The sequence below is a fragment of the Canis aureus genome, chromosome 15, assembly GCF_053574225.1.
Source record: "Canis aureus isolate CA01 chromosome 15, VMU_Caureus_v.1.0, whole genome shotgun sequence".
NCBI classification, from domain to species: Eukaryota; Metazoa; Chordata; class Mammalia; order Carnivora; family Canidae; genus Canis; species Canis aureus.
Genome location: NC_135625.1, coordinates 65,391,822 through 65,404,522, shown reverse-complemented (window position 1 = coordinate 65,404,522; position 12,701 = coordinate 65,391,822). Strand labels below are relative to the sequence as shown.

The following is a 12,701-nucleotide window of genomic DNA, read 5'->3' as shown; positions in this document are numbered from 1 at the left end:
TTCCTCACCTGACTCTCTCTTCAGAGATTAAAACATAAAACTTCAGACGTATCCCAACTATCCCACCACCTTTCTTTTATGCCTTCAATATTTACTTCTATTTTCTTGGTTCCCTACAGGCCTGTTCTTCAGATGTCAAGAAGCTAAACTATTATCGATCATGATGGATTTTTCTTATGGATTGTCTAACTCAACTCAAAGAGATATTTGCATTACAAATGATTTCCCAATTTATAAAATCCAAAGAAACATTATAAAGAAAAAAAATTAGGAAGAAAGCTCAGCCACCCTCCTCTGAATATCCATCTTATATAGCTAATAGGGTATAGGGAGCATAAATGAAAAAGGCAATAAATACTAGTGGTTCTATTAGGGAATGGAATATATACATATGAAGTTCAAAATTAAACATTAAAAATTTTATCACAACTTTAAGACAGCAACACCAGTCAATTACCTACATTATGCCTTTTTAATAGAAAAAGGCATAATTCTTATTATGTGTATTAAATTTGTAAGTCACAGGAAAAACTATTTTTTATCCCATTAAGTATCTCCAGAAAAATCTCAAAAAAGCTTTTACTTCTTATATTGTTCCTCACACCAAGTTTACCTACTAGAGCAAATCTGAACTGTACTAATTTGTCTGCTTAGAATTCTGAAGTTATTAACATATTCATTTCAGTCTAATACTGTAGCTATAGAAAAATTTATACAGAATGGGTTGTGATCAAGATGTGTCATTAAGTGGATAAAAATAAATTTCCAAGAGAAAACTTTTCTGAAAAATTGACCATGAAGTAATTTTTTAGATGTCCTTTTTGATTAGTAATAATAAATTAGGACAATAGAAACCTTCTTTCTTCCATTACTAATGGGGTATGGTATGTAAAGTCTAGTAATTATCATTTGAATTCCTTTTAAGAGTTAATTACAGAGCCATGTATCATTTTCCACCAACACACTACTATTTAAAAACAAGGTTCTATTTAAATCAATTTCTTGACTTAAAAAAAAAAAAAATATATATATATATATATATATATATATATATATATATATATATATCAGACTCTACATCCAATGTCAAACATATGGCATATATATTTTTTCCCTAAGTCACATTTTTTTTTGTCATTTTCATTAAGTTCGACTCCTCAGAAAACTGCTGATCTTAGATAAGTGGCCCATTTAGAGTAGTTGTATGCATACATATGATTTTCAATCTGTTTAATCAAGATAAAATTGAATGGAATATAATGTCTAAACTTAGAAGAGAGAAAACATCCAGCTGTAACTTTATTGACTACTCTTAACAAGACAATCATTTGGTTCTGTTTTTTGAGTACTTGGGAGTCTCTAAATATCCACACTAGCTTTGAAATATTTCAAAATGTGTAGGTCTGTTTGTGAGAATAAGACCTCTGAAACAAAGCAGCTGCGTAACACAGATTACTATGAATTGGACATAATTAAGTTCATAAAACAAGACTTCATCAGTCACTCATAACAATGTTCTATTTGGCCCTGATAAATTCTGGAGTTTGAAATTGTCAAGTCCCTTCACTTTTCTACATGGAATACATTCTAGGAAGATAATTATAAGACAAACTACTACATATCCATTAAAAATTTGGTGTTTTTTTTCCTTTCCTTGCATTATCTTTAATATCTCCAAGAGGAAGCCCATTAATCCTTGCCCCCGGTATTCACACCCTTTCATAGTCTTTTTCTACAATGAATTAGTGCTGACTCTGGTCGGTGGAAAAGTATTAAGTGGTGGCTTTGTGTGACTTCTGATGCCAGTATCCGGTTTGGTCTCTCTGACTGCTAACTGATCATTTCATGAGCAATCATGGAAAAGCCCACGAGAGATAATAAATCATGGTTTCCAGCTATTAAACTTTGGGGTGATTTTTTATGAAATAATGAGTACCTAGTAATAAATTTAGTATGGGAGGGGAATTGCAACAAAACCTAAAAATGTGGCAGCTACCTAGGGATTGGTATGCACAAGTAAGTGGGAAAGGCCTTGAAAAGAGTGTGAGCAGAAGCCTGATGGCTCTTGAGGAGGTCGTCAGTAATGGCTTACAGGAAAGTGAAGAATGAATGTGATTAGAAATGAGAGAAAACTGGAGCCTGGTTATGCTGCAGCAGGAAGTTTAATAACATCGTGATAATATGGGAAGGAAAAATTATATTTAATGCATTAGGTAACCTAGCTAAAGACATTTCAGGCACAAAATTCTGATCATCTATCTATAGGAAAAAGAAGAGAGAAAGACTAAAGGAAAACCAAACTGTCCAAAGACAGCAGGACTTGGTGGATTTGAAAATAAAGTAGTATTTTCTCAGTTCTAGGCTCTCCAGATGGTAAAAATGCAAAAATTGAGGTCACTTTCAGGCAAAGATCAACTAGCAGTAAAACATAATGTAAAGATAGCAATGAGGTGTGACTGTGATATCCATCTTAAGACTTCCAAAATGTATTAGGTGGTGCCTCAAAGAAGCATTCATTCAGACTAGAGAACTGCTAGACATCTTATTGGTATGTCTTACAGATTCACTGAGTTAAGCAACAAGGGTTCTAATAATGTTAAGGGCATTTTTCCCTTAGCATGTCAGCGGAAGTCCAATGTAAAACACCCTTATCTTTATCAGATTCTGGATGTGGCTTTTATTTAATGGAATAAACCACAATAACATTCATAGGAAACCCACAAATTATACAACAGTCATGATTCTGGTAACACCACCATCCTGGACTAAAAAGAGACAGAGATGGTACAGAAGGAAGCTATATCTTTAGGCTCTAAACTTCTACAGGCAAGAACTATGCAGCTATAAGCACAGCCTACCTTTTACATAAAAAGGAAGCATTGATCAGAGTGATAGAACTGTAACCAGAGGGCAGAGCCAAGATCCATGAAGAAACACTTCCAAGAAATATTAGGGGTGAGTCCTAATCCAGGAATCACCAACATGTACCTGATTGGAGTTTAGAACCACTATGGATCAGTTACTTCTGTGTACCTCTTATTTCTCTCTTTTGAACCAGAAAGTCTAAAGTGGTTACTCTATGCCTATCTGATCATCATATGTTGGATGTGTGGTGGTACACAATTCGTTCACAGGTCTTCGGACAAGAAGCTGTATCTAAACAACTTCCTTTCGGGTTGGTATGAACTTGACTCAGATGATGAGTTGCTGGATTCTGAGCAGATCGTTTAATGGAATGAAGCTATAGGGGTCTTCGGAGGAAGTAGGGTACTTTTTCATGTGGGGAGAGACATGAATCTTTGTGTCTCAGAGGACAAACTATGGTAACCAATCTCCAAGACAGCCATAAATCTCCTCCTGCTATTCATACCATGTGGTTCCCTCCCACACTGAATCAGTGCTGACCGTACAACAGAATATTGCATAAGTGACAGTGTGTCTGTGACTTCCAGGACTTAGTAATGAAAGGCATTAAAGGCTTTACTTTGGTCTCTGGGATCCCTGGTCTGAGAAGCCAGCCCCTATGCCATGAAGAAGCTCAAGCAGCCTGATGCAGAGGCACTCAAGTAGAAACGAAAGAAGACCTAACCCTGAGCAACAACTCACTAGCCACATGAATAAGCAATCTTGAATAGAGCTTTCAATCCTAGTCAAGGCTTCAGATGATGGAGGCTGCAGGAAACATAAAACTGCAACCTCATAAGAACCTCAAGCTAGAACTTCCCAGCCAAGTTGCTTCTGAATTACTGGCCCACAAACAAGGATGAGAGAATAAGGTCTTACTGTGCTGGAGACACTAAACTTTGAGGTAGTTTTTATGCAGCAGTCAAGAACATATTGTTTTCTGCATTTGTTCCCTTTCTGTACAGATATAATTTTGGTAAAAATACTAGTGTATTAGTGTCTGTGATACTTGCAGTGGCCACTCTATAGTTCAAGAATTAACCTACTTAGTAGATTAATAGCAGAACTCTTTGGTGATACAAATTTGCAGCTGGGATTCTGAGGGTCAGAAATGAAATAGATATAAAATGGATAGAGAGTTAAACTTAATTGAAATTTGCCACATTAATAGGAAGATTACATAGAATGAAGAGATTAGCTTTTGTTTGTTTTGGCGTAGAACTTTAAATATCTATGAATTTGGAATAAAAAAATGCAATGTGTACACATGGGTTGTTCCCGGGCTCCGTGATCTGGCAGGGTGACACCCACGCTAATCATCACCTTGCAGCTTGCACTGCCTCTCACTACCAGCGAAAAGTGGAAACTTACCCTCTTTGCAGGGTCCTTATAATTGTGTAACCTAACTGGCACTTTTGAGATTTCTGTTTCAAGACTTCGCACATGAAAGCGTCATATCTGATTTGAAGTCTACTCAGTATTTTATTATTCTTGCTGACAAAAAGCCTTAAAATTTTAATTCAGAAATACATTAGTGAAAAACATGCTGATACTTGTTTTGGCATCAAAACACCAATCTAAGCAGTTGTAAGTCAGAATGTGAACCTGATGGGACAGAGAAAGCAAACAACAGGCAATAGGTTTGAAACTGCATATGGCTAAAGCCACAAAGTATATGAGATTTCTCAATTTATACTTATTTTAAAGTTGGGAATTTTGGGGTGAGAGAGGCTGGTGGGATGAGGTAAGAATGCTAAAAAACACATTTAGTTATTCCTTCTAATATAATCTAATATGACTATGCAAAATGTCTACTTATCTCTACTGGTTACCCAGCAATTCACCCAGGTGAGGGCTGGAATCCCAGCCAGCAGGTGTTAGAGCAGCTGAGTGTGAGCTCTGTGGTCACTGGTGCCTGCACAGCAAGAGCAGGGAGGCAGCATATCCACCCAGCATGGCTGGGAGAGTGACTACAATATAGGCTGAACGAGCAAGTAAATAAGTATATTGAGGAGAGTGGGAGCCAGGTTCTCACTGTCAGTAAAGGAGGGTACAAGGGAAAAGTGTAAAATCTTGAGTGGATCTTGTGGGTTTTGGATTGAAATTTTATCTATCCAATCCAACCAAGGGGGGCCCTTGTGGTTTTCAGTTTTATACAGCTAGTTACAGAAACAAATCTAGCTGCAATTGTGTATGTGCACAATATACAGATGGTTCCTACCATTCACTGAAGATGGTCTGGGAGCAGGGTTACCCCCAGAAGCAGTAAGTGCTCCTATAGTTCAGATCTTAGTTTCTCTACTGAATAAGACCAGGACATCTTGGAGAAATGGCTGACTCCAGGGGGTCAGGAAAGTACAATGGGAGCTTGGAACATTCTACTGCACCCGAAAGTAAAAAAAAAAAAAAAAAAAAAAGTGCTCAGAATGGCTAAAATCAGAAAGACAAGAAATAATAGGTGTTGGTGAGAATGTGGAGAAAAAGGAACCCTAGTGCACTGTTGGTAGGAATGTAAACTGGTGCAGCCACTGTAGAAAACAGTATGGAGGTTCCTCAAAAAATTAAAAATAGAAATATAATCAGATCCAGTAATTCCACTACTGGGTATTTACCCCTCCCCCCAAACAAAACAAAACAAAACAAAACAAAAACACAGATTCAAAAAAGATCTAGGCACCCTTATTTTTACTCCAGCTTTACTTACAATAGGTAACATATGGAAGCAACCTGAGTGCCCATTAATAGATGGATGGATAAAGAAGATGTACATAAGAAGAATATTATATATATATATATATATATATATATATATATATATATATTACTCGGTCATCAGAAAGAATGAAAAAGAATGAAATCTTGCTATTTGCAAAGACATGGATGGAGCTAGAGAGTATTATGTTAAGTGAAAAGTCAGTCAGAGAAAGATAAATATCACATGATTCCACTGATACATGGAATTTAAGAAACAAAAACAAATGAACACTAGGGAGAAGTCAAGAAATAGACTCTCAACTAGAGAGAACAAACTGAGACTTACTGGAGGGGAGGTGAGCAGGATGGTGGATGAAATAGATGGTGGGGATTAAAGAGAACACTTGTGATGAGCACTTATGCAAGTGTGGAATCACCGTATTGTATACCTGACACTGATACTACACTGTATGTTAGCTGGAATTTAAATAAAAATTTGGAAAAAGAAAAAAATAGAGAAAGGAAAATAATTCATTTTATTTTTTATTTAAGTTTTTAGTGGGGGGGGGGTGGGCAGAGGAGAGGGAGAAAGAGAATCTTAAGACTCCAAGCCCAGCACTGAGAGCTTGATCTTACAACCCCGAGATCACAACTTGAGCTGAAATCAAGAGTCAGATGCTTAACTGGAGCCACCCAGGTGCCCCAATACATTAATTATCTTAAAAAAGTGAGATCTTGCCATTAAAAAAAAAAATTATTTATTTATTTATTTATTTATTATTTATTTATTTATTTATTTATTTATTTATTTATTTATTTAACAGCGAGAGAGAGAGAGAGAGAGAGAGAGAGAGAGAGAGAACAAGCAATGGGGAGCAGCAGAGGCAGAGGGAGAAGCAGACTCTCCACCAAGCAGAGAGCCTGATGTGGCGGGGGGGGGGGGGGGGGCGGCTGGATCCCAGGACCCTGCAATCATGACCTGAGCTGAAGGTAGATGCTTAATGGACTGAGCCTCCCAGGTGCCTTGAGATCTTGCCATTTGTGACAACATGGATGGACCTGGAAGGTATTATGCTAAGTGAAGTAAGTTAGAGAAAGATGAAAATAATATAATTTCACTTATATACAGAAATTAGCAAACAAAACAAATGAACAAACAGAAAAGCAGAAACAACCCATAAGTGCAGAATACAAATCAATGGTTGCCAGAGGCCAAGGGTGTGGGAGGATGGGCAAAGTGGGTGAAGGGGAGTAAGAGGAAAGGCTTCCAGTTTTGAAATGAACCAGTCACAGGGATGAAAGGGACCCCACAGGGAATAATATAGCTTTGTATGATGACAAATGGTAACTACACTTGTAGTGAGCACAGCATAAGGTACACTTGTCAAAATCTTGCACACCTGAAACTAATGTAACATTGTGTGTCAACTATATTAAAAAAGAAGAAGAAGAAGAAGAAGAAGAAGAAGAAGAAGAAGAAGAAGAAGAAGAAGAAGAAGAAGAAGAAGAAGGAGAAGAAGGAGAAGAAGGAGAAGAAGGAGAAGAAGGAGAAGGAGAAGGAGAAGGAGAGGAAGAGGAAGAAGAAGAAGAAGAAGAAGAAGAAGAAGAAGAAGAAGATACGCTCAAAGAATGATGGGGCCCATGTCAGAATGACACAGGAGCCAGCCTGATGTACATTTCCATTACTCAAGTCTAGACAATTGGAGCACCAAATACATAGTTTGAGCATTAAAACATATTATGAGTATCGAAAGAAGGAAGGAAGAGAGGGAAGGATAAATTTATACGTCATATCTCAATGAAAAAAAAAACAGTAATCCATGAGTCCACCCACAAAAACATGAGTAAATAAATGGAGAGGGCCCGAATCTGTTTCTATAGCACAATGCTAACTACTAAATATATATAAATATATAAATATATAAATATATATTTATATATGTAAATATATAAATATATATTTATATGTTAATATATTATATTATATATTTTATATATATTTTATATATTATATATATTTTATATATTATATATATATTATATATATTTTATATTATATTTTATATATTTATATGTAAATATATATTTATATATAAATATCCAGTATATATATATACTGGAATTGGAAAGTCACCATTTGGCAACCATCACAATAGTAATTAAATCAGACAACAACTATCAATTGATACTCCAACGAGTGACTAAAAGATGAGGAACAAAGTGTCTAAGTGGGTCCCTAAAAACATATTAATTTATTTCAAAGGGAATAGCTGTCATTTGGCAGCAGGGAACAGGAGAGACATCTTTGTAATCAAGTGATCCGAGGTATCACCACCAGTCAAGGGACTGAGAACGCGCTTGGACCCTGATAAGAAGCAATGAGCAGCGCACAGCACCACCTGGTGGTCCTCCTGCCCAAAGCGCACAAGGTAGGCGCTGTCCTGAGGAAACAGACCCAAATAAAGGTCTTCAGGAGTGACCAGGCTGTGGAAGCCTAGAAACAGTGGAGGATCGGATTCCTATTGACGACACTGTGGAGGCAGGAACACAGACATGACGGGTGACCCCAGCTGGGGCCTTTCTGCTAGGTGGGACATTACTGGATGGGGTAATGTAAGGAGGTGTAAGTTATATCGGTGCCTTTTGTACTTTTCTTGGAATTTTATTTTTCAACTTTTAAATTGTCTGAAAATTAAAACTTTATAATAAACTTATGTTCCGGAGGCGGGGCCAGATGGCGGAGGAGTGGGGTTCCTAAGTCACTTGTCCCCACCAGCTCACCTAGATAACTTGCAAACCAGCCTGAACACCTACAAATTTGACCTGAGATTTAAGGAGAGGACAGCTGGAAGGCTACAGAGAGAAGGGCTTTGGCTTCTAACAAGGTAGGGAGATGGAGAATAAATAAATAAGAAAGAATCCATTGGGAGAGGGGACCCCGCGAGGAGCCAGGCTAAGGGGGCAGCGAGAGCCCTCGGGACAGGAAAGTGCAGCCCCGGAGATGCAGGAACTTTAAAAATCCACCCCGGATTCTTCCCAGATGTAAAGGCGCTTAGCAGGGAGCTCGGGCAGGATCCCAGGAGGGGCAGTGGAGCCCCCAGGTTCCCAGGGTCACTAGCAGAGGAGGTGCACCCAGGCGAGAGCGCACCACACCCTGCGGCCGAGCTCCCTAAGGGGCTGGAGCGAGGACTGGGAGCAGCTCGGGCAGTGCAGGCCTCGGAGCCCAGGGCGCCGGGGGACACAGCCCAGGATCCGGCCTCCCCCCGGGACAGGCGGAGGCCGGGAGGGCCCAGGACAGCAGGGATGCTGCTGCCTCCAGGGGGCCCTGAGCTGGGCGGATCAGTGCCCCCCGCCCCTGGAGCATCCAGGCCCCTGCGGACTGGGCGCTGCGGTAGTTACTGCGGGAGCTGACTCCAGCGCTGGACAGCTGGCGGCCACCAGTGTGGTTGTCCCTCCTGGTGTCACCCTGTGCCTGGGACTGAGCAGGGGCCTCACAGTATAAACAGCTCCCACTGAGCTGTGCACCTGACGGGGTCGGGGCAGCTGCCCCAGGTGCACACACCTGAGAATCAGCACAGCAGGCCCCTCCCCCAGAAGACCAGCTGGAAGGACAGGGGAAGAGCAAGTTCTGGACCAAGCAGTGCTGGAAGCTTCAGGACCAAGAGGAAATAGAGGGAATATAATATATAGAACAAGGGGGTCCCCCCCTTTTTTTAATTTTTCTTCTTTTTTCCATTGTAATTCATTTTTATATCAGACTAAAAATTTCCAATGTTTTCTCTTTTCCCACCTTAACTACAATATTTTACCACCTCTTCATTTTTAAGTTTCTTCCTATTTAATGTTCATATTTCTACAATTACATGTCTTAGATATTTTCCCACTTCTAGATTCCCTTCAACATATTCAATTTAAGTTTGGGAGATACACGAGATACGGTTTTTCGTTTCTCTGCCTCATTTTCTTCTACAGTGGCAGAAGTTAATACCTTCTAAAATATGACCAGCATACACCCACGTGGTATGCCATGCTGGTTCATTTTGTGAGATTATATTCTCTCTTCCTTCCCATTCTGCCCCCCTCTTTTATCTTGTTTATGTTTTGGTGGTCAATGTTGGGGCTTTCAACAAGTATTGCTTGTTTATGTAAATTTGGGACTGAGCATTTTCTAACATACAGAACTTAATACACTCAGAACCAAGAGGATCACCCTCTAGGACCCCTCAGGGAGACTACATTCTCCCTCCACTACAACTTTTTTCACCACCACCATCCCTCAGTCCCCCCCCGCCCTTTTTAAATCTTCTTCCTGTTTAATTTTTTTTCTTTTTTCTTCTTCCTTGGGATTTTTGGCCTTTTATTTTTTACTACTTTGTTTAAAATTTTGTTTTTCACTTTAGTGGTCCTTTTGTTTTATTTTTTTCTGATCTTTTTCATTTTCTGGTCTCTGACCTCATCAGAATCATCTAGAGATGAATTTACTTAGGTTGTGGTTGATGTTCTTGAATCAGCCCACTCATACAGCCACTCTGCACTGAACAGAATGACTAGAAAAAGAATTCACAACAAAATAAAGAATCAGAAACAGTACTCTCTGCCACAGAGTTACAGACTGTGGATTTCAACTCCATGTCAGAAAGCCAATTCAGAAGCACAATTATAAAGCTACCTGTGGCTCTAGAAAAAAGCATAAAAGGCTCTAGAGACTTTGTTACTGCAGAATTGAGATATTATCAGGCCAAAATTAAAAATAAATTAATTGAGATGAAATCCAAACTGGATGTCCTAATGATGAGGAATAATGAGGTGGAAGAGAGACTGAGTGACATAGAAGACAAGTTGATGGTAAGGAAGGAAGCTGAGGAACAAAGAGAAAAATAATTAAGAGACCATGAAGAAAGACTAAGGGAAATAAATGGTAGTCTGAGAAGGAAGAATCTATGTATAATTGGGGTTACATAAGATGCTGAGGGGAGAGAGGGCCACAAAGTGTATTTGAACAAATCATAGGTGAGAACTTCCCTAATTTGGTGAGGGAAACAGGCATTCAGATCTAGGAGATAGAGGGGTCCCCCCCCAACAATCACTAAAAACCATTCAACACCTCAGCATTTAATAGTGAAACTTGCAAATTCCGAAGAGAAAATTCTTAAAACAGCAAGAGACAAGAGATTCTTAACCTATATGGGGAGAAATATCAGATGAACAGCAGACATCTCCACAGAGACCTGGAAGGCCAGAAAGGGCTGGCATGGCATATACAGGGTCCTAAATGAGAAGAACCTGCAGCCAAGAATACTTTATCCAGCAAGGCTCTCATTCAGAATAGAAGGAGAGATAAAGAACTTCCAAAATAGGCAGAAACTTAAAGGATATGTGACCACTAAACTGGCTCTGTAAGAAATATTAAGGGGGACTCTGTAAAGGAAAGAGGACACCCAAAGAAATAACCCACAAAACAGGAATGAATTAGTGACACAAAATTTATATCTTTCAATAGTTACTCTGATTGTGAATGGGCCAAATGATCCCATCAAAAGATCTAGGATATCAAACTGGATAAAAAAAATCAAGACCCATTTTTTGCTGTCTACAAGAGACTCATTTGAGACCTAGGGACACCTCTGGCCTGAAAATAACCATTTACCATTCAAATGGTCTTCAAAAGAAAGCTGAGGTAGAAATCCTTATATCACATAAATTAAAGTTTCTCCCAGATAAGAGGGACGATGTAAGAGATGAAGAGGGACACTGTATCATACTTAAAGGGTCTATACAACAAGAAGACCTAACAATCATGAATATTTATGTTTCTAATGTGGGAGCTGCTAAGTATATCAATCAATAACCAAAGTAAAGACATACTTAGATAGTAATACACTAATACTGGGAGACTTCAACACAGTGCTTTCTGTAAATGACAGATCTTCCAAGCAGAACATCTCCAGAAAAACAAGAGCTTCAAATGATACATTGGACCAGATGGATTTCACAGATATTTACAGAAGTTTCCATCCAAAAGCAACTGAATACACATTCTTCTCAAGTGCACATGGAACTTTCTCAAGAACAGATCACATACTGGGTCACAAATCAGGTGTCCACTGAAACCAAAAGATTGGGATTGTCCCCTGCATATTTTCAGACCACAGTGCTTTGAAACTAGAACTCAATCACAAGAAGAAATTTGGAAGAAACCCAAGCACATGGAGGTTAAAGAGCATCCTACTAAAAGATGAATGGATCAACCAGAAAATTAGAGATTTAAAACGATTCATGGAAACTAATGATAATGAAGATACAATCCTTCATATTCTTTGGGATACAGCAAAAGCAGTCCTAAGAGGGAAATACATCACAATACAAGCCGCCCTCAAAAAATTGGAAAAACTCAAATACACAACCTAACCTTGAACCTAAAAGAATTGGAGAAAGAATAGCAATTAAAACCTACACCAGGCAAAAGAAGGGAGATAATAAAGATTTGAGTAGAACTCAATGAAACAGAGACCAGAAGAACTGTAGAACAGATGAACAGAACTAGGAGCTGGTATTTGGAAAGAATTAATAAGATAGATAAATCACTAGCCAGCCTTATTAAAAAGTAAAAATACTCAAATTAATAAAATCATGAATGAAAAAGGAGAGATCACAACCAATACCAAGGAAATACAAAGGATTTAAAACACGCATTATGAGCAGCTATATGTCAACAAATTAGGCAATCTAGAAGAAATGGATGCATTTCTGGAAAACCACAAATTACCAAAACCCGGAACAGAAAGAAACAGAAAACCTGAGCAGGCCAATAGCCAGCGAGGAAATTGAAGCAGTCATCAAAAACCTCCCAATACACAAAAGTTCAGGGCCAGATGGCTTCTCAGGGGAATTCTATCAAACGTTTAAAGAAGAAATAATACCTATTCTACTAAAGCTGTTCTGCAGGATAGAAAGGGATGGAATACTTCCAAATTCGTTTTTGAGGCCAGCATCACCTTGATTCCAAAACCAGACAAAGACCCCACCAGAAAAGATAATTATTGACCAATATCCCTGATGAACATGGATGCAAAAATTCTTAACAGGATACTAGCCAATAGGAT

At 38.7% G+C, this 12,701-nt stretch overlaps 1 protein-coding gene across 6 annotated transcripts in view; it reads right to left on the bottom strand.

Moving 5' to 3' along the window:
• CNTNAP2 (contactin associated protein 2) overlaps positions 1-12,701 on the bottom strand; it is a 1,978,697-nt gene that overhangs the window by 844,525 nt on the left and 1,121,471 nt on the right. The window lies entirely within an intron of this gene.